Source organism: Pristiophorus japonicus, unplaced genomic scaffold (assembly GCF_044704955.1).
Source record: "Pristiophorus japonicus isolate sPriJap1 unplaced genomic scaffold, sPriJap1.hap1 HAP1_SCAFFOLD_49, whole genome shotgun sequence".
Classification (NCBI taxonomy): Eukaryota; Metazoa; Chordata; class Chondrichthyes; family Pristiophoridae; genus Pristiophorus; species Pristiophorus japonicus.
The window spans coordinates 5,169,008-5,195,489 of record NW_027254395.1 but is presented as its reverse complement, the minus strand read 5'-3'; the positions used below and the strand labels follow the sequence as shown (position 1 = coordinate 5,195,489).

Sequence of the window (26,482 nt, the reverse complement as noted above, 5' to 3'; positions counted from 1 at the left end):
GGAAAAGATGAGCATATTTCGAGTGAATGAACAGATGCACTGCGATCTGGGTGCGCAATGGCGCAGGCAACCCCAATGTAAATTGGAACACTATAGTTTAACAATTCGGTCATTGCAGCTGAAATCATACTCCTTCTCAAACAATACAGGATGACCCGGGTTTATGAGAAAATCCGTTTTAAAGGGAAAGATTATGAACCGGAACTGACAACCAGCCCATTTAAACAGACACAGAATGATCCGGGATTGCAAGGACATCCCTTTTACCCAGATGCAGAATGACCCTTGACTGACAGCAGTTCCCTTTTAAAAGAATAAAGTGAGATTTCGATCATCCCTGAAGGCAATTGTGCAGTGGGGCTCAGGACTACGCGGCGCAGAGACTGTTATTGAAGCCACAGGTGATAGACAAGGAGGGAGGGAAGGACGTAAAACCAGCACAGTCTGAAACACTCAAACAAACTAATATTCCTTAACCTCCAAAGGCAGGTTTTGAAATTTCAAATTGGAAATCCGGGACAGACAGCACATCCCTTTGAAACAGACACAGAATGATGAGGGTCTGATAGCACACCATTTTACAGAGACAGAGAATGATCTTGGACAGACAGCAAATCCCCTTAAAAGGGACACGGAAATAGAATGAATAAAAACAGATAAATATGTAAAACTCGGCAGGTCGTGCAGATTTTGTGGAGGAAGAATCCGGTTTCACGTTCTGTCGGATAATAATTCCGATATTTCAGGAAAAATTTAAAGATTACAGATGTTTTCAACAAAAATAGCGCCTGGAAAAAATACGCAGCGAGAAATATCAAATGGGAACGTTTGTGATGCAGCGGAACGAAGGAGTGATGAAATAATACATGGCACAATGGAGAAAGGCAAAGTGGGTGGTAATCGGGCAATAACGTAACAAAGGATGGTCCAGAGGAAGTGTTAGTGGGAACAGCAGAACCATTACCAGACAATAGGAGCGGTGCTTATCATCTGATACGTTGAACCTAATGTTGAGGCCAGAAGACGAGAACATGCTTACAATATAGGGTATCACCGCCTTTTAATCAGACCAGGCAGCTTTGCCAGCCCGGATTGATTTCCTGTATGCTTTGAATTCGGCAGCCAAGGGACGAATTCAAAAAGCAGCTTCTCTCATCTTTTCAGCTCTAGAGAACCAGGACGCACTCATATTCAGGGCAGAGGTGGAGATTGACGCTGAATGTATGCTTATCCCAATTGAGGTGAACTTATGCGTACAGACAGGAAGATATACTGATCAAGTATCGGCCGGAACCAAACAAGGCTTTCGGTTATCCAACGAGTCACATAGCCGAGTACCTCTGAGATATTTTAACTTTACTCAGTTTGGCGGGTTTCATTTTGCTCTGGGATTTGGATGCTAAGGGAACATCGGCGTAAAATCACACGTTTTAACGTGAAATACGTCTGTTTTCTCACATGTCGAGCGGCTGTTAGAAGCAGAAATTTGAGTAAAACATGGCGGGGCTCGTCCGGGATTTGGCCCGTGACTCTCGCATTTCAAATGTGATCATTCCGAAGGGAGAATCATAACCGTGGACCAACGAGCCGCCGACAGTGAAAAGCGCAGCTCTCAGATTCTGACGGTGGTGAGAAATGATATTATGGCCCATCGTGCATGTGCTGTCTCTCAGATACCTATCTAATTATTGCCCCTCGCCATTGTACTGCAACTGTTCTCCTTTTGACGAATATATTATTAATTTGAGACATGACATGAGGAAAGTACAGCAACCCTGTAAGTAAAAGGGGAATTTGGAGATGAGATGAAATGTGAATGTCAAAAAGTGGTTAAGCTGCAATCCAACGACGACGAGAATGGGATTCGAACCCATGCGTGCAGAGCACAATGGATTAGCAGGCCATCGCCTTAACCTCTCGGCCACCTCGTCTCTGCTATAAGATATCGTCAGCCATTCAATCTCCTGCTTTTTGTATCCAAACAGAAATAATGTGCAAGAAAGTCCACTTCACAGCTTGCTCTGCCCGTGCATGCAGATCGACAATGATGAAAACTTGCCATGAGATTCTTTGAGCAAACAGCCTTCCTTCACTTCAGGTGAGTGACTGGAAGAGATGGTTGGTTTTTCGGCAGAATCACAAGAAAGAATATAAAATGTCTCGTACCGAGCTAAGTTGACCGCGGCAGGACTCGAACCTGCAATCTTCTGATAACTTTGCGGTTGTCATCGAAGTCAGACGCCTTATCCATTAGGCCACGCGGCCGCTGCCAGCAACATTCATTGTGTTGTTGTATATATTGCGATCAAATTCGGGGCAACTGCAATATCAAGGAGTGGATTTAGGAAAAGATGAGCATATTTCGAGTGAATGAACAGATGCACTGCGATCTGGGTGCGCACCGGCGCAGGCAACCCCAATGTAAATTGGAACACTATAGTTTAACAATTCGGTCATTGCAGCTGAAATCATACTCCTTCTCAAACAATACAGGATGACCCGGGTTTATGAGAAAATCCGTTTTAAAGGGAAAGATTATGAACCGGAACTGACAACCAGCCCATTTAAACAGACACAGAATGATCCGGGATTGCAAGGACATCCCTTTTACCCAGATGCAGAATGACCCTTGACTGACAGCAGTTCCCTTTTAAAAGAATAAAGTGAGATTTCGATCATCCCTGAAGGCAATTGTGCAGTGGGGCTCAGGACTACGCGGCGCAGAGACTGTTATTGAAGCCACAGGTGATAGACAAGGAGGGAGGGAAGGACGTAAAACCAGCCCGGTCTGAAACACACAAACAAACTACTATTCCTTAACATCCAAAGGCAGGTTTTGAAATTTCAAATTGGAAATCCGGGACGGACAGCACATCCATTTGAAACAGACACAGAATGATGAGGGTCTGATAGCACACCATTTTACAGAGACAGAGAATGATCTTGGACAGACAGCAAATCCCCTTAAAAGGGACACGGAAATAGAATGAATAAAAACAGATAAATACGTAAAACTCGGCAGGTCGTGCAGATTTTGTGGAGGAAGAATCCGGTTTCACGTTCTGTCGGGTAATAATTCCGATATTTCAGGAAAAAGTTAAAGATTACAGATGTTTTCAACAAAAATAGCGCCTGGAAAAAATACGCAGCGAGAAATGTCAAATGGGAACGTTTGTGATGCAGCGGAACGAAGGAGTGATGAAATAATACATGGCACAATGGAGAAAGGCAAAGTGGGTGGTAATCGGGCAATAACGTAACAAAGGATGGTCCAGAGGAAGTGTTAGTGGGAACAGCAGAACCATTACCAGACAATAGGAGCGGTGCTTATCATCTGATACGTTGAACCTAATGTTGAGGCCAGAAGACGAGAACATGCTTACAATATAGGGTGTCACCGCCTTTTAATCAGACCAGGCAGCTTTGCCAGCCCGGATTGATTTCCTGTATGCTTTGAATTCGGCAGCCAAGGGACGAATTCAAAAAGCAGCTTCTCTCATCTTTTCAGCTCTAGAGAACCAGGACGCACTCATATTCAGGGCAGATGTGGAGATTGACGCTGAATGTATGCTTATCCCAATTGAGGTGAACTTATGCGTACAGACAGGAAGATATACTGATCAAGTATCGGCCGGAACCAAACAAGGCTTTCGGTTATCCAACGAGTCACAGAGCCGAGTACCTCTGAGATATTTTAACTTTACTCAGTTTGGCGGGTTTCATTTTGCTCTGGGATTTGGATGCTAAGGGAACATCGGCGTAAAATCACACGTTTTAACGTGAAATACGTCTGTTTTCTCACATGTCGAGCGGCTGTTAGAAGCAGAAATTTGAGTAAAACATGGCGGGGCTCGTCCGGGATTTGGCCCGTGACTCTCGCATTTCAAATGTGATCATTCCGAAGGGAGAATCATAACCGTGGACCAACGAGCCGCCGACAGTGAAAAGCGCAGCTCTCAGATTCTGACGGTGGTGAGAAATGATATTATGGCCCATCGTGCATGTGCTGTCTCTCAGATACCTATCGAATTAGTGCCCCTCGCCATTGTACTGCAACTGTTCTCCTTTTGACGAATATATTATTAATTTGAGACATGACATGAGGAAAGTACAGCAACCCTGTAAGTAAAAGGGGAATTTGGAGATGAGATGAAATGTGAATGTCAAAAAGTGGTTAAGCTGCAATCCAACGACGACGAGAATGGGATTCGAACCCATGCGTTCAGAGCACAATGGATTAGCAGGCCATCGCCTTAACCTCTCGGCCACCTCGTCTCTGCTATAAGATATCGTCAGCCATTCAATCTCCTGCTTTTTGTATCCAAACAGAAATAATGTGCAAGAAAGTCCACTTCACAGCTTGCTCTGCCCGTGCATGCAGATCGACAATGATGAAAACTTGCCATGAGATTCTTTGAGCAAACAGCCTTCCTTCACTTCAGGTGAGTGACTGGAAGAGATGGTTGGTTTCTCGGCAGAATCACAACAAAGAATATAAAATGTCTCGTACCGAGCTAAGTTGACCGCGGCAGGACTCGAACCTGCAATTTTCTGATAACTTTGCGGTTGTCATCGAAGTCAGACGCCTTATCCATTAGGCCACGCGGCCGCTGCCAGCAGCATTCATTGTGTTGTTGTATATATTGCGATCAAATTCGGGGCAACTGCAATATCAAGGAGTGGATTTAGGAAAAGATGAGCATATTTCGAGTGAATGAACAGATGCACTGCGATCTGGGTGCGCACCGGCGCAGGCAACCCCAATGTAAATTGGAACACTATAGTTTAACAATTCGGTCATTGCAGCTGAAATCATACTCCTTCTCAAACAATACAGGATGACCCGGGTTTATGAGAAAATCCGTTTTAAAGGGAAAGATTATGAACCGGAACTGACAACCAGCCCATTTAAACAGACACAGAATGATCCGGGATTGCAAGGACATCCCTTTTACCCAGATGCAGAATGACCCTTGACTGACAGCAGTTCCCTTTTAAAAGAATAAAGTGAGATTTCGATCATCCCTGAAGGCAATTGTGCAGTGGGGCTCAGGACTACGCGGCGCAGAGACTGTTATTGAACCCACAGGTGATAGACAAGGAGGGAGGGAAGGACGTAAAACCAGCCCGGTCTGAAACACACAAACAAACTACTATTCCTTAACATCCAAAGGCAGGTTTTGAAATTTCAAATTGGAAATCCGGGACGGACAGCACATCCCTTTGAAACAGACACAGAATGATGAGGGTCTGATAGCACACCATTTTACAGAGACAGAGAATGATCTTGGACAGACAGCAAATCCCCTTAAAAGGGACACGGAAATAGAATGAATAAAAACAGATAAATATGTAAAACTCGGCAGGTCGTGCAGATTTTGTGGAGGAAGAATCCGGTTTCACGTTCTGTCGGATAATAATTCCGATATTTCAGGAAAAATTTAAAGATTACAGATGTTTTCAACAAAAATAGCGCCTGGAAAAAATACGCAGCGAGAAATGTCAAATGGGAACGTTTGTGATGCAGCGGAACGAAGGAGTGATGAAATAATACATGGCACAATGGAGAAAGGCAAAGTGGGTGGTAATCGGGCAATAACGTAACAAAGGATGGTCCAGAGGAAGTGTTAGTGGGAACAGCAGAACCATTACCAGACAATAGGAGCGGTGCTTATCATCTGATACGTTGAACCTAATGTTGAGGCCAGAAGACGAGAACATGCTTACAATATAGGGTATCACCGCCTTTTAATCAGACCAGGCAGCTTTGCCTGCCCGGATTGATTTCCTGTATGCTTTGAATTCGGCAGCCAAGGGACGAATTCAAAAAGCAGCTTCTCTCATCTTTTCAGCTCTAGAGAACCAGGACGCACTCATATTCAGGGCAGAGGTGGAGATTGACGCTGAATGTATGCTTATCCCAATTGAGGTGAACTTATGCGTACAGACAGGAAGATATACTGATCAAGTATCGGCCGGAACCAAACAAGGCTTTCGGTTATCCAACGAGTCACAGAGCCGAGTACCTCTGAGATATTTTAACTTTACTCAGTTTGGCGGGTTTCATTTTGCTCTGGGATTTGGATGCTAAGGGAACATCGGCGTAAAATCACACGTTTTAACGTGAAATACGTCTGTTTTCTCACATGTCGAGCGGCTGTTAGAAGCAGAAATTTGAGTAAAACATGGCGGGGCTCGTCCGGGATTTGGCCCGTGACTCTCGCATTTCAAATGTGATCATTCCGAAGGGAGAATCATAACCGTGGACCAACGAGCCGCCGACAGTGAAAAGCGCAGCTCTCAGATTCTGACGGTGGTGAGAAATGATATTATGGCCCATCGTGCATGTGCTGTCTCTCAGATACCTATCGAATTAGTGCCCCTCGCCATTGTACTGCAACTGTTCTCCTTTTGACGAATATATTATTAATTTGAGACATGACATGAGGAAAGTACAGCAACCCTGTAAGTAAAAGGGGAATTTGGAGATGAGATGAAATGTGAATGTCAAAAAGTGGTTAAGCTGCAATCCAACGACGACGAGAATGGGATTCGAACCCATGCGTGCTGAGCACAATGGATTAGCAGGCCATCGCCTTAACCTCTCGGCCACCTCGTCTCTGCTATAAGATATCGTCAGCCATTCAATCTCCTGCTTTTTGTATCCAAACAGAAATAATGTGCAAGAAAGTCCACTTCACAGCTTGCTCTGCCCGTGCATGCAGATCGACAATGATGAAAACTTGCCATGAGATTCTTTGAGCAAACAGCCTTCCTTCACTTCAGGTGAGTGACTGGAAGAGATGGTTGGTTTCTCGGCAGAATCACAAGAAAGAATATAAAATGTCTCGTCGCGAGCTAAGTTGACCGCGGCAGGACTCGAACCTGCAATCTTCTGATAACTTTGCGGTTGTCATCGAAGTCAGACGCCTTATCCATTAGGCCACGCGGCCGCTGCCAGCAACATTCATTGTGTTGTTGTATATATTGCGATCAAATTCGGGGCAACTGCAATATCAAGGAGTGGATTTAGGAAAAGATGAGCATATTTCGAGTGAATGAACAGATGCACTGCGATCTGGGTGCGCACCGGCGCAGGCAACCCCAATGTAAATTGGAACACTATAGTTTAACAATTCGGTCATTGCAGCTGAAATCATACTCCTTCTCAAACAATACAGGATGACCCGGGTTTATGAGAAAATCCGTTTTAAAGGGAAAGATTATGAACCGGAACTGACAACCAGCCCATTTAAACAGACACAGAATGATCCGGGATTGCAAGGACATCCCTTTTACCCAGATGCAGAATGACCCTTGACTGACAGCAGTTCCCTTTTAAAAGAATAAAGTGAGATTTCGATCATCCCTGAAGGCAATTGTGCAGTGGGGCTCAGGACTACGCGGCGCAGAGACTGTTATTGAAGCCACAGGTGATAGACAAGGAGGGAGGGAAGGACGTAAAACCAGCCCGGTCTGAAACACACAAACAAACTACTATTCCTTAACATCCAAAGGCAGGTTTTGAAATTTCAAATTGGAAATCCGGGACGGACAGCACATCCATTTGAAACAGACACAGAATGATGAGGGTCTGATAGCACACCATTTTACAGAGACAGAGAATGATCTTGGACAGACAGCAAATCCCCTTAAAAGGGACACGGAAATAGAATGAATAAAAACAGATAAATACGTAAAACTCGGCAGGTCGTGCAGATTTTGTGGAGGAAGAATCCGGTTTCACGTTCTGTCGGGTAATAATTCCGATATTTCAGGAAAAAGTTAAAGATTACAGATGTTTTCAACAAAAATAGCGCCTGGAAAAAATACGCAGCGAGAAATGTCAAATGGGAACGTTTGTGATGCAGCGGAACGAAGGAGTGATTAAATAATACATGGCACAATGGAGAAAGGCAAAGTGGGTGGTAATCGGGCAATAACGTAACAAAGGATGGTCCAGAGGAAGTGTTAGTGGGAATAGCAGAACCATTAACAGACAATAGGAGCGGTGCTTATCATCCGATACGTTGAACCTAATGTTGAGGCCAGAAGACGAGAACATGCTTACAATATAGGGTATCGCCGCCTTTTAATCAGACCAGGCAGCTTTGCCAGCCCGGATTGATTTCCTGTATGCTTTGAAATCGGCAGCCAAGGGACGAATTCAAAAAGCAGCTTCTCTCATCTTTTCAGCTCTAGAGAACCAGGACGCACTCATATTCAGGGCAGAGGTGGAGATTGACGCTGAATGTATGCTTATCCCAATTGAGGTGAACTTATGCGTACAGACAGTAAGATATACTGATCAAGTATCGGCCGTAACCAAACAAGGCTTTCGGTTATCCAACGAGTCACAGAGCCGAGTACCTCTGAGATATTTTAACTTTACTCAGTTTGGCGGGTTTCACTTTGCTCTGGGATTTGGATGCTCAGGGAACATCGGCGTAAAATCACACGTTTTAACGTGAAATACGTCTGTTTTCTCACATGTCGAGCGGCTGTTAGAAGCGGAAATTTGAGTAAAACATGGCGGGGCTCGTCCGGGATTTGGCCCGTGGCTCTCGCATTTCAAATGTGATCATTCCGAAGGGAGAATCATAATCGTGGACCAACGAGCCGCCGACAGTGAAAAGCGCAGCTCTCAGATTCTGACGGTGGTGAGAAATGATATTATGGCCCATCGTGCATGTGCTGTCTCTCAGATACCTATCTAATTAGTGCCCCTCGCCATTGTACTGCAACTGTTCTCCTTTTGACGAATATATTATTAATTTGAGACATGACATGAGGAAAGTACAGCAACCCTGTAAGTAAAAGGGGAATTTGGAGATGAGATGAAATGTGAATGTCAAAAAGTGGTTAAGCTGCAATCCAACGACGACGAGAATGGGATTCGAACCCATGCGTGCAGAGCACAATGGATTAGCAGTCCATCGCCTTAACCTCTCGGCCACCTCGTCTCTGCTATAAGATATCGTCAGCCATTCAATCTCCTGCTTTTTGTATCCAAACAGAAATAATGTGCAAGAAAGTCCACTTCACAGCTTGCTCTGCCCGTGCATGCAGATCGACAATGATGAAAACTTGCCATGAGATTCTTTGAGCAAACAGCCTTCCTTCACTTCAGGTGAGTGACTGGAAGAAATGGTTGGTTTCTCGGCAGAATCACAACAAAGAATATAAAATGTCTAGTAGCGAGCTAAGTTGACCGCGGCAGGACTCGAACCTGCAATCTTCTGATAACTTTGCGGTTGTCATCGAAGTCAGACGCCTTATCCATTATGCCACGCGGCCGCTGCCAGCAACATTCATTGTGTTGTTGTAGATATTGCGATCAAATTCGGGGCAACTGCAATATCAAGGAGTGGATTTAGGAAAAGATGAGCATATTTCGAGTGAATGAACAGATGCACTGCGATCTGGGTGCGCAATGGCGCAGGCAACCCCAATGTAAATTGGAACACTATAGTTTAACAATTCGGTCATTGCAGCTGAAATCATACTCCTTCTCAAACAATACAGGATGACCCGGGTTTATGAGAAAATCCGTTTTAAAGGGAAAGATTATGAACCGGAACTGACAACCAGCCCATTTAAACAGACACAGAATGATCCGGGATTGCAAGGACATCCCTTTTACCCAGATGCAGAATGACCCTTGACTGACAGCAGTTCCCTTTTAAAAGAATAAAGTGAGATTTCGATCATCCCTGAAGGCAATTGTGCAGTGGGGCTCAGGACTACGCGGCGCAGAGACTGTTATTGAAGCCACAGGTGATAGACAAGGAGGGAGGGAGGGACGTAAAACCAGCCCAGTCTGAAACACACAAACAAACTAATATTCCTTAACCTCCAAAGGCAGGTTTTGAAATTTCAAATTGGAAATCCGGGACAGACAGCACATCCCTTTGAAACAGACACAGAATGATGAGGGTCTGATAGCACACCATTTTACAGAGACAGAGAATGATCTTGGACAGACAGCAAATCCCCTTAAAAGGGACACGGAAATAGAATGAATAAAAACAGATAAATATGTAAAACTCGGCAGGTCGTGCAGATTTTGTGGAGGAAGAATCCGGTTTCACGTTCTGTCGGAAAATAATTCCGATATTTCAGGAAAAAGTTAAAGATTACAGATGTTTTCAACAAAAATAGCGCCTGGAAAAAATACGCAGCGAGAAATGTCAAATGGGAACGTTTGTGATGCAGCGGAACGAAGGAGTGATTAAATAATACATGGCACAATGGAGAAAGGCAAAGTGGGTGGTAATCGGGCAATAACGTAACAAAGGATGGTCCAGAGGAAGTGTTAGTGGGAATAGCAGAACCATTAACAGAAAATAGGAGCGGTGCTTATCATCCGATACGTTGAACCTAATGTTGAGGCCAGAAGACGAGAACATGCTTACAATATAGGGTATCACCGCCTTTTAATCAGACCAGGCAGCTTTGCCAGCCCGGATTGATTTCCTGTATGCTTTGAATTCGGCAGCCAAGGGACGAATTCAAAAAGCAGCTTCTCTCATCTTTTCAGCTCTAGAGAACCAGGACGCACTCATATTCAGGGCAGAGGTGGAGATTGACGCTGAATGTATGCTTATCCCAACTGAGGTGAACTTATGCGTACAAACAGGAAGATATACTGATCAAGTATCGGCCGGAACCAAACAAGGCTTTCGGTTATCCAACGAGTAACAGAGCCGAGTACCTCTGAGATATTTTAACTTTACTCAGTTTGGCGGGTTTCACTTTGCTCTGGGATTTGGATGCTCAGGGAACATCGGCGTAAAATCACACGTTTTAACGTGAAATACGTCTGTTTTCTCACATGTCGAGCGGCTGTTAGAAGCGGAAATTTGAGTAAAACATGGCGGGGCTCGTCCGGGATTTGGCCCGTGACTCTCGCATTTCAAATGTGATCATTCCGAAGGGAGAATCATAATCGTGGACCAACGAGCCGCCGACAGTGAAAAGCGCAGCTCTCAGATTCTGACGGTGGTGAGAAATGATATTATGGCCCATCGTGCATGTGCTGTCTCTCAGATACCTATCTAATTATTGCCCCTCGCCATTGTACTGCAACTGTTCTCCTTTTGACGAATATATTATTAATTTGAGACATGACATGAGGAAAGTACAGCAACCCTGTAAGTAAAAGGGGAATTTGGAGATGAGATGAAATGTGAATGTCAAAAAGTGGTTAAGCTGCAATCCAACGACGACGAGAATGGGATTCGAACCCATGCGTGCAGAGCACAATGGATTAGCAGGCCATCGCCTTAACCTCTCGGCCACCTCGTCTCTGCTATAAGATATCGTCAGCCATTCAATCTCCTGCTTTTTGTATCCAAACAGAAATAATGTGCAAGAAAGTCCACTTCACAGCTTGCTCTGCCCGTGCATGCAGATCGACAATGATGAAAACTTGCCATGAGATTCTTTGAGCAAACAGCCTTCCTTCACTTCAGGTGAGTGACTGGAAGAGATGGTTGGTTTCTCGGCAGAATCACAACAAAGAATATAAAATGTCGCGTACCGAGCTAAGTTGACCGCGGCAGGACTCGAACCTGCAATCTTCTGATAACTTTGCGGTTGTCATCGAAGTCAGACGCCTTATCCATTAGGCCACGCGGCCGCTGCCAGCAACATTCATTGTGTTGTTGTATATATTGCGATCAAATTCGGGGCAACTGCAATATCAAGGAGTGGATTTAGGAAAAGATGAGCATATTTCGAGTGAATGAACAGATGCACTGCGATCTGGGTGCGCACCGGCGCAGGCAACCCCAATGTAAATTGGAACACTATAGTTTAACAATTCGGTCATTGCAGCTGAAATCATACTCCTTCTCAAACAATACAGGATGACCCGGGTTTATGAGAAAATCCGTTTTAAAGGGAAAGATTATGAACCGGAACAGACAACCAGCCCATTTAAACAGACACAGAATGATCCGGGATTGCAAGGACATCCCTTTTACCCAGATGCAGAATGACCCTTGACTGACAGCAGTTCCCTTTTAAAAGAATAAAGTGAGATTTCGATCATCCCTGAAGGCAATTGTGCAGTGGGGCTCAGGACTACGCGGCGCAGAGACTGTTATTGAAGCCACAGGTGATAGACAAGGAGGGAGGGAAGGACGTAAAACCAGCCCGGTCTGAAACACACAAACAAACTACTATTCCTTAACATCCAAAGGCAGGTTTTGAAATTTCAAATTGGAAATCCGGGACGGACAGCACATCCCTTTGAAACAGACACAGAATGATGAGGGTCTGATAGCACACCATTTTACAGAGACAGAGAATGATCTTGGACAGACAGCAAATCCCCTTAAAAGGGACACGGAAATAGAATGAATAAAAACAGATAAATACGTAAAACTCGGCAGGTCGTGCAGATTTTGTGGAGGAAGAATCCGGTTTCACGTTCTGTCGGATAATAATTCCGATATTTCAGGAAAAAGTTAAAGATTACAGATGTTTTCAACAAAAATAGCGCCTGGAAAAAATACGCAGCGAGAAATGTCAAATGGGAACGTTTGTGATGCAGCGGAACGAAGGAGCGATTAAATAATACATGGCACAATGGAGAAAGGCAAAGTGGGTGGTAATCGGGCAATAACGTAACAAAGGATGGTCCAGAGGAAGTGTTAGTGGGAATAGCAGAACCATTAACAGACAATAGGAGCGGTGCTTATCATCCGATACGTTGAACCTAATGTTGAGGCCAGAAGACGAGAACATGCTTACAATATAGGGTATCACCGCCTTTTAATCAGACCAGGCAGCTTTGCCAGCCCGGATTGATTTCCTGTATGCTTTGAAATCGGCAGCCAAGGGACGAATTCAAAAAGCAGCTTCTCTCATCTTTTCAGCTCTAGAGAACCAGGACGCACTCATATTCAGGGCAGAGGTGGAGATTGACGCTGAATGTATGCTTATCCCAATTGAGGTGAACTTATGCGTACAGACAGGAAGATATACTGATCAAGTATCGGCCGTAACCAAACAAGGCTTTCGGTTATCCAACGAGTCACAGAGCCGAGTACCTCTGAGATATTTTAACTTTACTCAGTTTGGCGGGTGTCACTTTGCTCTGGGATTTGGATGCTCAGGGAACATCGGCGTAAAATCACACGTTTTAACGTGAAATACGTCTGTTTTCTCACATGTCGAGCGGCTGTTAGAAGCGGAAATTTGAGTAAAACATGGCGGGGCTCGTCCGGGATTTGGCCCGTGACTCTCGCATTTCAAATGTGATCATTCCGAAGGGAGAATCATAATCGTGGACCAACGAGCCGCCGACAGTGAAAAGCGCAGCTCTCAGATTCTGACGGTGGTGAGAAATGATATTATGGCCCATCGTGCATGTGCTGTCTCTCAGATACCTATCTAATTAGTGCCCCTCGCCATTGTACTGCAACTGTTCTCCTTTTGACGAATATATTATTAATTTGAGACATGACATGAGGAAAGTACAGCAACCCTGTAAGTAAAAGGGGAATTTGGAGATGAGATGAAATGTGAATGTCAAAAAGTGGTTAAGCTGCAATCCAACGACGACGAGAATGGGATTCGAACCCATGCGTGCAGAGCACAATGGATTAGCAGTCCATCGCCTTAACCTCTCGGCCACCTCGTCTCTGCTATAAGATATCGTCAGCCATTCAATCTCCTGCTTTTTGTATCCAAACAGAAATAATGTGCAAGAAAGTCCACTTCACAGCTTGCTCTGCCCGTGCATGCAGATCGACAATGATGAAAACTTGCCATGAGATTCTTTGAGCAAACAGCCTTCCTTCACTTCAGGTGAGTGACTGGAAGAGATGGTTGGTTTCTCGGCAGAATCACAACAAAGAATATAAAATGTCTCGTAGCGAGCTAAGTTGACCGCGGCAGGACTCGAACCTGCAATCTTCTGATAACTTTGCGGTTGTCATCGAAGTCAGACGCCTTATCCATTAGGCCACGCGGCCGCTGCCAGCAGCATTCATTGTGTTGTTGTATATATTGCGAGCAAATTCGGGGCAACTGCAATATCAAGCAGTGGATTCAGGAAAAGATGAGCATATTTCGAGTGAATGAACAGATGCACTGCGATCTGGGTGCGCACCGGCGCAGGCAACCCCAATGTAAATTGGAACACTATAGTTTAACAATTCGGTCATTGCAGCTGAAATCATACTCCTTCTCAAACAATACAGGATGACCCGGGTTTATGAGAAAATCAGTTTTAAAGGGAAAGATTATGAACCGGAACTGACAACCAGCCCATTTAAACAGACACAGAATGATCCGGGATTGCAAGGACATCCCTTTTACCCAGATTCAGAATGACCCTTGACTGACAGCAGTTCCCTTTTAAAAGAATAAAATGAGATTTCGATCATCCCTGAAGGCAATTGTGCAATGGGGCTCAGGACCACGCGGCGCAGAGACTGTTATTGAAGCCACAGGTGATAGACAAGGATGGAGGGAAGGACGTAAAACCAGCCCGGTCTGAAACACACAAACAAACTACTATTCCTTAACCTCCAAAGGCAGGTTTTGAAATTTCAAATTGGAAATCCGGGACGGACAGCACATCCCTTTGAAACAGACACAGAATGATGAGGGTCTGATAGCACACCATTTTACAGAGACAGAGAATGATCTTGGACAGACAGCAAATCCCCTTAAAAGGGACACGGAAATAGAATGAATAAAAACAGATAAATAGGTAAAACTCGGGAGGTCGTGCAGATTTTGTGGAGGAAGAATCCGGTTTCACGTTCTGTCGGATAATAATTCCGATATTTCAGGAAAAATTTAAAGATTACAGATGTTTTCAACAAAAATAGCGCCTGGAAAAAATACGCAGCGAGAAATGTCAAATGGGAACGTTTGTGATGCAGCGGAACGAAGGAGTGATTAAATAATACATGGCACAATGGAGAAAGGCAAAGTGGGTGGTAATCGGGCAATAACGTAACAAAGGATGGTCCAGAGGAAGTGTTAGTGGGAATAGCAGAACCATTAACAGACAATAGGAGCGGTGCTTATCATCCGATACGTTGAACCTAATGTTGAGGCCAGACGACGAGAACATGCTTACAATATAGGGTATCACCGCCTTTTAATCAGACCAGGCAGCTTTGCCAGCCCGGATTGATTTCCTGTATGCTTTGAAATCGGCAGCCAAGGGACGAATTCAAAAAGCAGCTTCTCTCATCTTTTCAGCTCTAGAGAACCAGGACGCTCTCATATTCAGGGCAGAGGTGGAGATTGACGCTGAATGTATGCTTATCCCAATTGAGGTGAACTTATGCGTACAGACAGGAAGATATACTGATCAAGTATCGGCCGGAACCAAACAAGGCTTTCGGTTATCCAACGAGTCACAGAGCCGAGTACCTCTGAGATATTTTAACTTTACTCAGTTTGGCGGGTTTCATTTTGCTCTGGGATTTGGATGCTAAGGGAACATCGGCGTAAAATCACACGTTTTAACGTGAAATACGTCTGTTTTCTCACATGTCGAGCGGCTGTTAGAAGCAGAAATTTGAGTAAAACATGGCGGGGCTCGTCCGGGATTTGGCCCGTGACTCTCGCATTTCAAATGTGATCATTCCGAAGGGAGAATCATAACCGTGGACCAACGAGCCGCCGACAGTGAAAAGCGCAGCTCTCAGATTCTGGCGGTGGTGAGAAATGATATTATGGCCCATCGTGCATGTGCTGTCTCTCAGATACCTATCGAATTAGTGCCCCTCGCCATTGTACTGCAACTGTTCTCCTTTTGACGAATATATTATTAATTTGAGACATGACATGAGGAAAGTACAGCAACCCTGTAAGTAAAAGGGGACTTTGGAGATGAGATGAAATGTGAATGTCAAAAAGTAGTTAAGCTGCAATCCAACGACGACGAGAATGGGATTCGAACCCATGCGTGCAGAGCACAATGGATTAGCAGTCCATCGCCTTAACCTCTCGGCCACCTCGTCTCTGCTATAAGATATCGTCAGCCATTCAATCTCCTGCTTTTTGTATCCAAACAGAAATAATGTGCAAGAAAGTCCACTTCACAGCTTGCTCTGCCCGTGCATGCAGATCGACAATGATGAAAACTTGCCATGAGATTCTTTGAGCAAACAGCCTTCCTTCACTTCAGGTCAGTGACTGGAAGAGATGGTTGGCTTCTCGGCAGAATCACAACAAAGAATATAAAATGTCTCGTACCGAGCTAAGTTGACTGCGGCAGGACTCGAACCTGCAATCTTCTGATAACTTTGCGGTTGTCATCGAAGTCAGACGCCTTATCCATTAGGCCACGCGGCCGCTGCCAGCAGCATTCATTGTGTTGTTGTATATATTGCGAGCAAATTCGGGGCAACTGCAATATCAAGCAGTGGATTCAGGAAAAGATGAGCATATTTCGAGTGAATGAACAGATGCACTGCGATCTGGGTGCGCACCGGCGCAGGCAACCCCAATGTAAATTGGAACACTATAGTTTAACAATTCGGTCATTGCAGCTGAAATCATACTCCTTCTCAAACAATACAGGATGACCCGGGTTTATGAGAAAATCAGTTTTAAAGGGAAAGATTATGAACCGGAACTGACAACCAGCCCATTTAAACAGACACAGAATGATCCGGGATTGCAAGGACATCCCTTTTACCCAGATGCAGAATGACCCTTGACTGACAGCAGTTCCCTTTTAAAAGAATAAAATGAGATTTCGATCATCCCTGAAGGCAATTGTGCAATGGGGCTCAGGACCACGCGGCGCAGAGACTGTTATTGAAGCCACAGGTGATAGACAAGGATGGAGGGAAGGACGTAAAACCAGCCCGGTCTGAAACACACAAACAAACTACTATTCCTTAACCTCCAAAGGCAGGTTTTGAAATTTCAAATTGGAAATCCGGGACGGACAGCACATCCCTTTGAAACAGACACAGAATGATGAGGGTCTGATAGCACACCATTTTACAGAGACAGAGAATGATCTTGGACAGACAGCAAATCCCCTTAAAAGGGACACGGAAATAGAATGAATAAAAACAGATAAATATGTAAAACTCGGCAGGTCGTGCAGATTTTGTGGAGGAAGAATCCGGTTTCACGTTCTGTCGGATAATAATTCCGATATTTCAGGAAAAATTTAAAGATTACAGATGTTTTCAACAAAAATAGCGCCTGGAAAAAATACGCAGCGAGAAATGTCAAATGGGAACGTTTGTGATGCAGCGGAACGAAGGAGTGATTAAATAATACATGGCACAATGGAGAAAGGCAAAGTGGGTGGTAATCGGGCAATAACGTAACAAAGGATGGTCCAGAGGAAGTGTTAGTGGGAATAGCAGAACCATTAACAGACAATAGGAGCGGTGCTTATCATCCGATACGTTGAACCTAATGTTGAGGCCAGACGACGAGAACATGCTTACAATATAGGGTATCACCGCCTTTTAATCAGACCAGGCAGCTTTGCCAGCCCGGATTGATTTCCTGTATGCTTTGAAATCGGCAGCCAAGGGACGAATTCAAAAAGCAGCTTCTCTCATCTTTTCAGCTCTAGAGAACCAGGACGCTCTCATATTCAGGGCAGAGGTGGAGATTGACGCTGAATGTATGCTTATCCCAATTGAGGTGAACTTATGCGTACAGACAGGAAGATATACTGATCAAGTATCGGCCGGAACCAAACAAGGCTTTCGGTTATCCAACGAGTCACAGAGCCGAGTACCTCTGAGATATTTTAACTTTACTCAGTTTGGCGGGTTTCATTTTGCTCTGGGATTTGGATGCTAAGGGAACATCGGCGTAAAATCACACGTTTTAACGTGAAATACGTCTGTTTTCTCACATGTCGAGCGGCTGTTAGAAGCAGAAATTTGAGTAAAACATGGCGGGGCTCGTCCGGGATTTGGTCCGTGACTCTCGCATTTCAAATGTGATCATTCCGAAGGGAGAATCATAACCGTGGACCAACGAGCCGCCGACAGTGAAAAGCGCAGCTCTCAGATTCTGACGGTGGTGAGAAATGATATTATGGCCCATCGTGCATGTGCTGTCTCTCAGATACCTATCGAATTAGTGCCCCTCGCCATTGTACTGCAACTGTTCTCCTTTTGACGAATATATTATTAATTTGAGACATGACATGAGGAAAGTACAGCAACCCTGTAAGTAAAAGGGGACTTTGGAGATGAGATGAAATGTGAATGTCAAAAAGTAGTTAAGCTGCAATCCAACGACGACGAGAATGGGATTCGAACCCATGCGTGCAGAGCACAATGGATTAGCAGTCCATCGCCTTAACCTCTCGGCCACCTCGTCTCTGCTATAAGATATCGTCAGCCATTCAATCTCCTGCTTTTTGTATCCAAACAGAAATAATGTGCAAGAAAGTCCACTTCACAGCTTGCTCTGCCCGTGCATGCAGATCGACAATGATGAAAACTTGCCATGAGATTCTTTGAGCAAACAGCCTTCCTTCACTTCAGGTGAGTGACTGGAAGAGATGGTTGGTTTCTCGGCAGAATCACAACAAAGAATATAAAATGTCTCGTAGCGAGCTAAGTTGACCGCGGCAGGACTCGAACCTGCAATCTTCTGATAACTTTGCGCTTGTCATCGAAGTCAGACGCCTTATCCATTAGGCCACGCGGCCGCTGCCAGCAGCATTCATTGTGTTGTTGTATATATTGCGAGCAAATTCGGGGCAACTGCAATATCAAGCAGTGGATTCAGGAAAAGATGAGCATATTTCGAGTGAATGAACAGATGCACTGCGATCTGGGTGCGCAATGGCGCAGGCAACCGCAATGTAAATTGGAACACTATAGTTTAACAATTCGGTCATTGCAGCTGAAATCATACTCCTTCTCAAACAATACAGGATGACCCGGGTTTATGAGAAAATCCGTTTTAAAGGGAAAGATTATGAACCGGAACTGACAACCAGCCCATTTAAACAGACACAGAATGATCCGGGATTGCAAGGACATCCCTTTTACCCAGATGCAGAATGACCCTTGACTGACAGCAGTTCCCTTTTAAAAGAATAAAGTGAGATTTCGATCATCCCTGAAGGCAATTGTGCAGTGGGGCTCAGGACTACGCGGCGCAGAGACTGTTATTGAAGCCACAGGTGATAGACAAGGAGGGAGGGAAGGACGTAAAACCAGCCCAGTCTGAAACACTCAAACAAACTAATATTCCTTAACCTCCAAAGGCAGGTTTTGAAATTTCAAATTGGAAATCCGGGACAGACAGCACATCCCTTTGAAACAGACACAGAATGATGAGGGTCTGATAGCACACCATTTTACAGAGACAGAGAATGATCTTGGACAGACAGCAAATCCCCTTAAAAGGGACACGGAAATAGAATGAATAAAAACAGATAAATATGTAAAACTCGGCAGGTCGTGCAGATTTTGTGGAGGAAGAATCCGGTTTCACGTTCTGTCGGATAATAATTCCGATATTTCAGGAAAAAGTTAAAGATTACAGATGTTTTCAACAAAAATAGCGACTGGAAAAAATACGCAGCGAGAAATGTCAAATGGGAACGTTTGTGATGCAGCGGAACGAAGGAGTGATTAAATAATACATGGCACAATGGAGAAAGGCAAAGTGGGTGGTAATCGGGCAATAACGTAACAAAGGATGGTCCAGAGGAAGTGTTAGTGGGAATAGCAGAACCATTAACAGAAAATAGGAGCGGTGCTTATCATCCGATACGTTGAACCTAATGTTGAGGCCAGACGACGGGAACATGCTTACAATATAGGGTATCACCGCCTTTTAATCAGACCAGGCAGCTTTGCCAGCCCGGATTGATTTCCTGTATGCTTTGAATTCGGCAGCCAAGGGACGAATTCAAAAAGCAGCTTCTCTCATCTTTTCAGCTCTAGAGAACCAGGACGCACTCATATTCAGGGCAGAGGTGGAGATTGACGCTGAATGTATGCTTATCCCAATTGAGGTGAACTTATGCGTACAGACAGGAAGATATACTGATCAAGTATCGGCCGGAACCAAACAAGGCTTTCGGTTATCCAACGAGTCACAGAGCCGAGTACCTCTGAGATATTTTAACTTTACTCAGTTTGGCGGGTTTCATTTTGCTCTGGGATTTGGATGCTAAGGGAACATCGGCGTAAAATCACACGTTTTAACGTGAAATACGTCTGTTTTCTCACATGTCGAGCGGCTGTTAGAAGCAGAAATTTGAGTAAAACATGGCGGGGCTCGTCCGGGATTTGGCCCGTGACTCTCGCATTTCAAATGTGATCATTCCGAAGGGAGAATCATAACCGTGGACCAACGAGCCGCCGACAGTGAAAAGCGCAGCTCTCAGATTCTGACGGTGGTGAGAAATGATATTATGGCCCATCGTGCATGTGCTGTCTCTCAGATACCTATCGAATTAGTGCCCCTCGCCATTGTACTGCAACTGTTCTCCTTTTGACGAATATATTATTAATTTGAGACATGACATGAGGAAAGTACAGCAACCCTGTAAGTAAAAGGGGAATTTGGAGATGAGATGAAATGTGAATGTCAAAAAGTAGTTAAGCTGCAAGCCAACGACGACGAGAATGGGATTCGAACCCATGCGTGCAGCGCACAATGGATTAGCAGTCCATCGCCTTAACCTCTCGGCCACCTCGTCTCTGCTATAAGATATCGTCAGCCATTCAATCTCCTGCTTTTTGTATCCAAACAGAAATAATGTGCAAGAAAGTCCACTTCACAGCTTGCTCTGCCCGTGCATGCAGATCGACAATGATGAAAACTTGTCATGAGATTCTTTGAGCAAACAGCCTTCCTTCACTTCAGGTGAGTGACTGGAAGAGATGGTTGGTTTCTCGGCAGAATCACAACAAAGAATATAAAATGTCTCGTAGCGAGCTAAGTTGACCGCGGCAGGACTCGAACCTGCAATCTTCTGATAACTTTGCGGTTGTCATCGAAGTCAGATGCCTTATCCATTAGGCCACGCGGCCGCTGCCAGCAACATTCATTGTGTTGTTGTAGATATTGCGATCAAATTCGGGGCAACTGCAATATCAAGGAGTGGATTTAGGAAAAGATGAGCATATTTCGAGTGAATGAACAGATGCACTGCGATCTGGGTGCGCACCGGCGCAGGCAACCCCAATGTAAATTGGAACACTATAGTTTAACAATTCGGTCATTGCAGCTGAATTCATACTCCTTCTCAAACAATACAGGATGACCCGGGTTTATGAGAAAATCCGTTTTAAAGGGAAAGATTATGAACCGGAACTGACAACCAGCCCATTTAAACAGACACAGAATGATCCGGGATTGCAAGGACATCCCTTTTACCCAGATGCAGAATGACCATTGACTGACAGCAGTTCCCTTTTAAAAGAATAAAGTGAGATTTCGATCATCCCTGAAGGCAATTGTGCAGTGGGGCTCAGGACTACGCGGCGCAGAGACTGTTATTGAAGCCACAGGTGATAGACAAGGAGTGAGGGAAGGACGTAAAACCAGCCCGGTCTGAAACACACAAACAAACTACTATTCCTTAACCTCCAAAGGCAGGTTTTGAAATTTCAAATTGGAAATCCGGGACGGACAGCACATCCCTTTGAAACAGACACAGAATGAAGAGGGTCTGATAGCACACCATTTTACAGAGACAGAGAATGATCTTGGACAGACAGCAAATCCCCTTAAAAGGGACACGGAAATAGAATGAATAAAAACAGATAAATATGTAAAACTCGGCAGGTCGTGCAGATTTTGTGGAGGAAGAATCAAGTTTCACGTACTGTCGGATAATAATTCCGATATTTCAGGAAAAAGTTAAAGATTACAGATGTTTTCAACAAAAATAGCGCCTGGAAAAAATATGCAGCGAGAAATGTCAAATGGGAACGTTTGTGATGCAGCGGAACGAAGGAGTGATTAAATAATACATGGCACAATGGAGAAAGGCAAAGTGGGTGGTAATCGGGCAATAACGTAACAAAGGATGGTCCAGAGGAGGTGTTAGTGGGAATAGCAGAACCATTAACAGACAATAGGAGCGGTGCTTATCATCCGATACGTTGAACCTAATGTTGAGGCCAGAAGACGAGAACATGCTTACAATATAGGGTATCACCGCCTTTTAATCAGACCAGGCAGCTTTGCCAGCCCGGATTGATTTCCTGTATGCTTTGATTCGGCAGCCAAGGGCCGAATTCAAAAAGCAGCTTCTCTCATCTTTTCAGCTCTAGAGAACCAGGACGCACTCATATTCAGGGCAGAGGTGGAGTTTGACGCTGAATGTATGCTTTACCCAATTGAGGTGAACTTATGCGTACAGACAGGAAGATATACTGATCAAGTATCGGCCGGAACCAAACAAGGCTTTCGGTTATCCAACGAGTCACAGAGCCGAGTACCTCTGAGATATTTTAACTTTACTCAGTTTGGCGGGTTTCATTTTGCTCTGGGATTTGGATGCTAAGGGAACATCGGCGTAAAATCACACGTTTTAACGTGAAATACGTCTGTTTTCTCACATGTCGAGCGGCTGTTAGAAGCAGAAATTTGAGTAAAACATGGCGGGGCTCGTCCGGGATTTGGCCCGTGACTCTCGCTTTTCAAATGTGATCATTCCGAAGGGAGAATCATAACCGTGGACCAACGAGCCGCCGACAGTGAAAAGCGCAGCTCTCAGATTCTGACGGTGGTGAGAAATGATATTATGGCCCATCGTGCATGTGCTGTCTCTCAGATACCTATCGAATTAGTGCCCCTCGCCATTGTACTGCAACTGTTCTCCTTTTGACGAATATATTATTAATTTGAGACATGACATGAGGAAAGTACAGCAACCCTGTAAGTAAAAGGGGAATTTGGAGATGAGATGAAATGTGAATGTCAAAAAGTAGTTAAGCTGCAAGCCAACGACGACGAGAATGGGATTCGAACCCATGCGTGCAGCGCACAATGGATTAGCAGTCCATCGCCTTAACCTCTCGGCCACCTCGTCTCTGCTATAAGATATCGTCAGCCATTCAATCTCCTGCTTTTTGTATCCAAACAGAAATAATGTGCAAGAAAGTCCACTTCACAGCTTGCTCTGCCCGTGCATGCAGATCGACAATGATGAAAACTTGTCATGAGATTCTTTGAGCAAACAGCCTTCCTTCACTTCAGGTGAGTGACTGGAAGAGATGGTTGGTTTCTCGGCAGAATCACAACAAAGAATATAAAATGTCTCGTAGCGAGCTAAGTTGACCGCGGCAGGACTCGAACCTGCAATCTTCTGATAACTTTGCGGTTGTCATCGAAGTCAGATGCCTTATCCATTAGGCCACGCGGCCGCTGCCAGCAACATTCATTGTGTTGTTGTAGATATTGCGATCAAATTCGGGGCAACTGCAATATCAAGGAGTGGATTTAGGAAAAGATGAGCATATTTCGAGTGAATGAACAGATGCACTGCGATCTGGGTGCGCACCGGCGCAGGCAACCCCAATGTAAATTGGAACACTATAGTTTAACAATTCGGTCATTGCAGCTGAAATCATACTCCTTCTCAAACAATACAGGATGACCCGGGTTTATGAGAAAATCCGTTTTAAAGGGAAAGATTATGAACCGGAACTGACAACCAGCCCATTTAAACAGACACAGAATGATCCGGGATTGCAAGGACATCCCTTTTACCCAGATGCAGAATGACCCTTGACTGACAGCAGTTCCCTTTTAAAAGAATAAAGTGAGATTTCGATCATCCCTGAAGGCAATTGTGCAGTGGGGCTCAGGACTACGCGGCGCAGAGACTGTTATTGAAGCCACAGGTGATAGACAAGGAGGGAGGGAAGGACGTAAAACCAGCCCGGTCTGAAACACACAAACAAACTACTATTCCTTAACCTCCAAAGGCAGGTTTTGAAATTTCAAATTGGAAATCCGGGACGGACAGCACATCCCTTTGAAACAGACACAGAATGATGAGGGTCTGATAGCACACCATTTTACAGAGACAGAGAATGATCTTGGACAGACAGCAAATCCCCTTAAAAGGGACACGGAAATAGAATGAATAAAAACAGATAAATATGTAAAACTCGGCAGGTCGTGCAGATTTTGTGGAGGAAGAATCCGGTTTCACGTTCTGTCGGATAATAATTCCGATATTTCAGGAAAAAGTTAAAGATTACAGATGTTTTCAACAAAAATAGCGCCTGGAAAAAATACGCAGCGAGAAATGTCAAATGGGAACGTTTGTGATGCAGCGGAACGAAGGAGTGATTAAATAATACATGGCACAATGGAGAAAGGCAAAGTGGGTGGTAATCGGGCAATAACGTAACAAAGGATGGTCCAGAGGAGGTGTTAGTGGGAATAGCAGAACCATTAACAGACAATAGGAGCGGTGCTTATCATCCGATACGTTGAACCTAATGTTGAGGCCAGAAGACGAGAACATGCTTACAATATAGGGTATCACCGCCTTTTAATCAGACCAGGCAGCTTTGCCAGCCCGGATTGATTTCCTGTATGCTTTGAATTCGGCAGCCAAGGGACGAATTCAAAAAGCAGCTTCTCTCATCTTTTCAGCTCTAGAGAACCAGGACGCACTCATATTCAGGGCAGAGGTGGAGATTGACGCTGAATGTATGCTTATCCCAATTGAGGTGAACTTATGCGTACAGACAGGAAGATATACTGATCAAGTATCGGCCGGAACCAAACAAGGCTTTCGGTTATCCAACGAGTCACAGAGCCGAGTACCTCTGAGATATTTTAACTTTACTCAGTTTGGCGGGTTTCATTTTGCTCTGGGATTTGGATGCTAAGGGAACATCGGCGTAAAATCACACGTTTTAACGTGAAATACGTCTGTTTTCTCACATGTCGAGCGGCTGTTAGAAGCAGAAATTTGAGTAAAACATGGCGGGGCTCGTCCGGGATTTGGCCCGTGACTCTCGCATTTCAAATGTGATCATTCCGAAGGGAGAATCATAACCGTGGACCAACGAGCCGCCGACAGTGAAAAGCGCAGCTCTCAGATTCTGACGGTGGTGAGAAATGATATTATGGCCCATCGTGCATGTGCTGTCTCTCAGATACCTATCGAATTAGTGCCCCTCGCCATTGTACTGCAACTGTTCTCCTTTTGACGAATATATTATTAATTTGAGACATGACATGAGGAAAGTACAGCAACCCTGTAAGTAAAAGGGGAATTTGGAGATGAGATGAAATGTGAATGTCAAAAAGTAGTTAAGCTGCAAGCCAACGACGACGAGAATGGGATTCGAACCCATGCGTGCAGCGCACAATGGATTAGCAGTCCATCGCCTTAACCTCTCGGCCACCTCGTCTCTGCTGTAAGATATCGTCAGCCATTCAATCTCCTGCTTTTTGTATCCAAACAGAAATAATGTGCAAGAAAGTCCACTTCACAGCTTGCTCTGCCCGTGCATGCAGATCGACAATGATGAAAACTTGTCATGAGATTCTTTGAGCAAACAGCCTTCCTTCACTTCAGGTGAGTGACTGGAAGAGATGGTTGGTTTCTCGGCAGAATCACAACAAAGAATATAAAATGTCTCGTACCGAGCTAAGTTGACCGCGGCAGGACTCGAACCTGCAATCTTCTGATAACTTTGCGGTTGTCATCGAAGTCAGATGCCTTATCCATTAGGCCACGCGGCCGCTGCCAGCAACATTCATTGTGTTGTTGTAGATATTGCGATCAAATTCGGGGCAACTGCAATATCAAGGAGTGGATTTAGGAAAAGATGAGCATATTTCGAGTGAATGAACAGATGCACTGCGATCTGGGTGCGCACCGGCGCAGGCAACCCCAATGTAAATTGGAACACTATAGTTTAACAATTCGGTCATTGCAGCTGAAATCATACTCCTTCTCAAACAATACAGGATGACCCGGGTTTATGAGAAAATCCGTTTTAAAGGGAAAGATTATGAACCGGAACTGACAACCAGCCCATTTAAACAGACACAGAATGATCCGGGATTGCAAGGACATCCCTTTTACCCAGATGCAGAATGACCCTTGACTGACAGCAGTTCCCTTTTAAAAGAATAAAATGAGATTTCGATCATCCCTGAAGGCAATTGTGCAGTGGGGCTCAGGACTACGCGGCGCAGAGACTGTTATTGAAGCCACAGGTGATAGACAAGGAGGGAGGGAAGGACGTAAAACCAGCCCGGTCTGAAACACACAAACAAACTACTATTCCTTAACCTCCAAAGGCAGGTTTTGAAATTTCAAATTGGAAATCCGGGACGGACAGCACATCCCTTTGAAACAGACACAGAATGATGAGGGTCTGATAGCACACCATTTTACAGAGACAGAGAATGATCTTGGACAGACAGCAAATCCCCTTAAAAGGGACACGGAAATAGAATGAATAAAAACAGATAAATATGTAAAACTCGGCAGGTCGTGCAGATTTTGTGGAGG

At 44.7% G+C, this 26,482-nt stretch overlaps 22 non-coding genes across 22 annotated transcripts; all 22 read right to left on the bottom strand.

Annotated features, from left to right (window-relative positions):
• Positions 1-1,849: 1,849 nt before the first annotated feature.
• trnas-gcu (transfer RNA serine (anticodon GCU)) lies at positions 1,850-1,931 on the bottom strand. Its single transcript has one exon. It is a non-coding gene; the product is annotated as a tRNA-Ser (tRNA).
• Positions 1,932-2,176: 245 nt separating this feature from the next.
• Positions 2,177-2,265, bottom strand: trnar-ucg (transfer RNA arginine (anticodon UCG)). Its single transcript is given in 2 exon segments — positions 2,177-2,212; positions 2,229-2,265. It is a non-coding gene; the product is annotated as a tRNA-Arg (tRNA).
• A 1,928-nt stretch (positions 2,266-4,193) lies between these two features.
• On the bottom strand, positions 4,194-4,275 carry trnas-gcu (transfer RNA serine (anticodon GCU)). Its single transcript has one exon. It is a non-coding gene; the product is annotated as a tRNA-Ser (tRNA).
• Positions 4,276-4,520: 245 nt separating this feature from the next.
• On the bottom strand, positions 4,521-4,609 carry trnar-ucg (transfer RNA arginine (anticodon UCG)). The gene is given in 2 exon segments: positions 4,521-4,556; positions 4,573-4,609. It is a non-coding gene; the product is annotated as a tRNA-Arg (tRNA).
• Positions 4,610-6,537: 1,928 nt separating this feature from the next.
• On the bottom strand, positions 6,538-6,619 carry trnas-gcu (transfer RNA serine (anticodon GCU)). Its single transcript has one exon. It is a non-coding gene; the product is annotated as a tRNA-Ser (tRNA).
• Positions 6,620-6,864: 245 nt separating this feature from the next.
• Positions 6,865-6,953, bottom strand: trnar-ucg (transfer RNA arginine (anticodon UCG)). The gene is given in 2 exon segments: positions 6,865-6,900; positions 6,917-6,953. It is a non-coding gene; the product is annotated as a tRNA-Arg (tRNA).
• Positions 6,954-8,881: 1,928 nt separating this feature from the next.
• trnas-gcu (transfer RNA serine (anticodon GCU)) lies at positions 8,882-8,963 on the bottom strand. The gene has a single exon. It is a non-coding gene; the product is annotated as a tRNA-Ser (tRNA).
• A 245-nt stretch (positions 8,964-9,208) lies between these two features.
• On the bottom strand, positions 9,209-9,297 carry trnar-ucg (transfer RNA arginine (anticodon UCG)). Its single transcript is given in 2 exon segments — positions 9,209-9,244; positions 9,261-9,297. It is a non-coding gene; the product is annotated as a tRNA-Arg (tRNA).
• A 1,928-nt stretch (positions 9,298-11,225) lies between these two features.
• Positions 11,226-11,307, bottom strand: trnas-gcu (transfer RNA serine (anticodon GCU)). The gene has a single exon. It is a non-coding gene; the product is annotated as a tRNA-Ser (tRNA).
• A 245-nt stretch (positions 11,308-11,552) lies between these two features.
• trnar-ucg (transfer RNA arginine (anticodon UCG)) lies at positions 11,553-11,641 on the bottom strand. The gene is given in 2 exon segments: positions 11,553-11,588; positions 11,605-11,641. It is a non-coding gene; the product is annotated as a tRNA-Arg (tRNA).
• A 1,928-nt stretch (positions 11,642-13,569) lies between these two features.
• On the bottom strand, positions 13,570-13,651 carry trnas-gcu (transfer RNA serine (anticodon GCU)). Its single transcript has one exon. It is a non-coding gene; the product is annotated as a tRNA-Ser (tRNA).
• A 245-nt stretch (positions 13,652-13,896) lies between these two features.
• On the bottom strand, positions 13,897-13,985 carry trnar-ucg (transfer RNA arginine (anticodon UCG)). The gene is given in 2 exon segments: positions 13,897-13,932; positions 13,949-13,985. It is a non-coding gene; the product is annotated as a tRNA-Arg (tRNA).
• Positions 13,986-15,913: 1,928 nt separating this feature from the next.
• trnas-gcu (transfer RNA serine (anticodon GCU)) lies at positions 15,914-15,995 on the bottom strand. The gene has a single exon. It is a non-coding gene; the product is annotated as a tRNA-Ser (tRNA).
• Positions 15,996-16,240: 245 nt separating this feature from the next.
• Positions 16,241-16,329, bottom strand: trnar-ucg (transfer RNA arginine (anticodon UCG)). Its single transcript is given in 2 exon segments — positions 16,241-16,276; positions 16,293-16,329. It is a non-coding gene; the product is annotated as a tRNA-Arg (tRNA).
• Positions 16,330-18,257: 1,928 nt separating this feature from the next.
• Positions 18,258-18,339, bottom strand: trnas-gcu (transfer RNA serine (anticodon GCU)). The gene has a single exon. It is a non-coding gene; the product is annotated as a tRNA-Ser (tRNA).
• A 245-nt stretch (positions 18,340-18,584) lies between these two features.
• On the bottom strand, positions 18,585-18,673 carry trnar-ucg (transfer RNA arginine (anticodon UCG)). Its single transcript is given in 2 exon segments — positions 18,585-18,620; positions 18,637-18,673. It is a non-coding gene; the product is annotated as a tRNA-Arg (tRNA).
• Positions 18,674-20,601: 1,928 nt separating this feature from the next.
• trnas-gcu (transfer RNA serine (anticodon GCU)) lies at positions 20,602-20,683 on the bottom strand. The gene has a single exon. It is a non-coding gene; the product is annotated as a tRNA-Ser (tRNA).
• Positions 20,684-20,928: 245 nt separating this feature from the next.
• On the bottom strand, positions 20,929-21,017 carry trnar-ucg (transfer RNA arginine (anticodon UCG)). Its single transcript is given in 2 exon segments — positions 20,929-20,964; positions 20,981-21,017. It is a non-coding gene; the product is annotated as a tRNA-Arg (tRNA).
• A 1,927-nt stretch (positions 21,018-22,944) lies between these two features.
• On the bottom strand, positions 22,945-23,026 carry trnas-gcu (transfer RNA serine (anticodon GCU)). Its single transcript has one exon. It is a non-coding gene; the product is annotated as a tRNA-Ser (tRNA).
• Positions 23,027-23,271: 245 nt separating this feature from the next.
• trnar-ucg (transfer RNA arginine (anticodon UCG)) lies at positions 23,272-23,360 on the bottom strand. The gene is given in 2 exon segments: positions 23,272-23,307; positions 23,324-23,360. It is a non-coding gene; the product is annotated as a tRNA-Arg (tRNA).
• Positions 23,361-25,288: 1,928 nt separating this feature from the next.
• Positions 25,289-25,370, bottom strand: trnas-gcu (transfer RNA serine (anticodon GCU)). Its single transcript has one exon. It is a non-coding gene; the product is annotated as a tRNA-Ser (tRNA).
• Positions 25,371-25,615: 245 nt separating this feature from the next.
• On the bottom strand, positions 25,616-25,704 carry trnar-ucg (transfer RNA arginine (anticodon UCG)). The gene is given in 2 exon segments: positions 25,616-25,651; positions 25,668-25,704. It is a non-coding gene; the product is annotated as a tRNA-Arg (tRNA).
• Between the last annotated feature and the right edge of the window lie 778 nt (positions 25,705-26,482).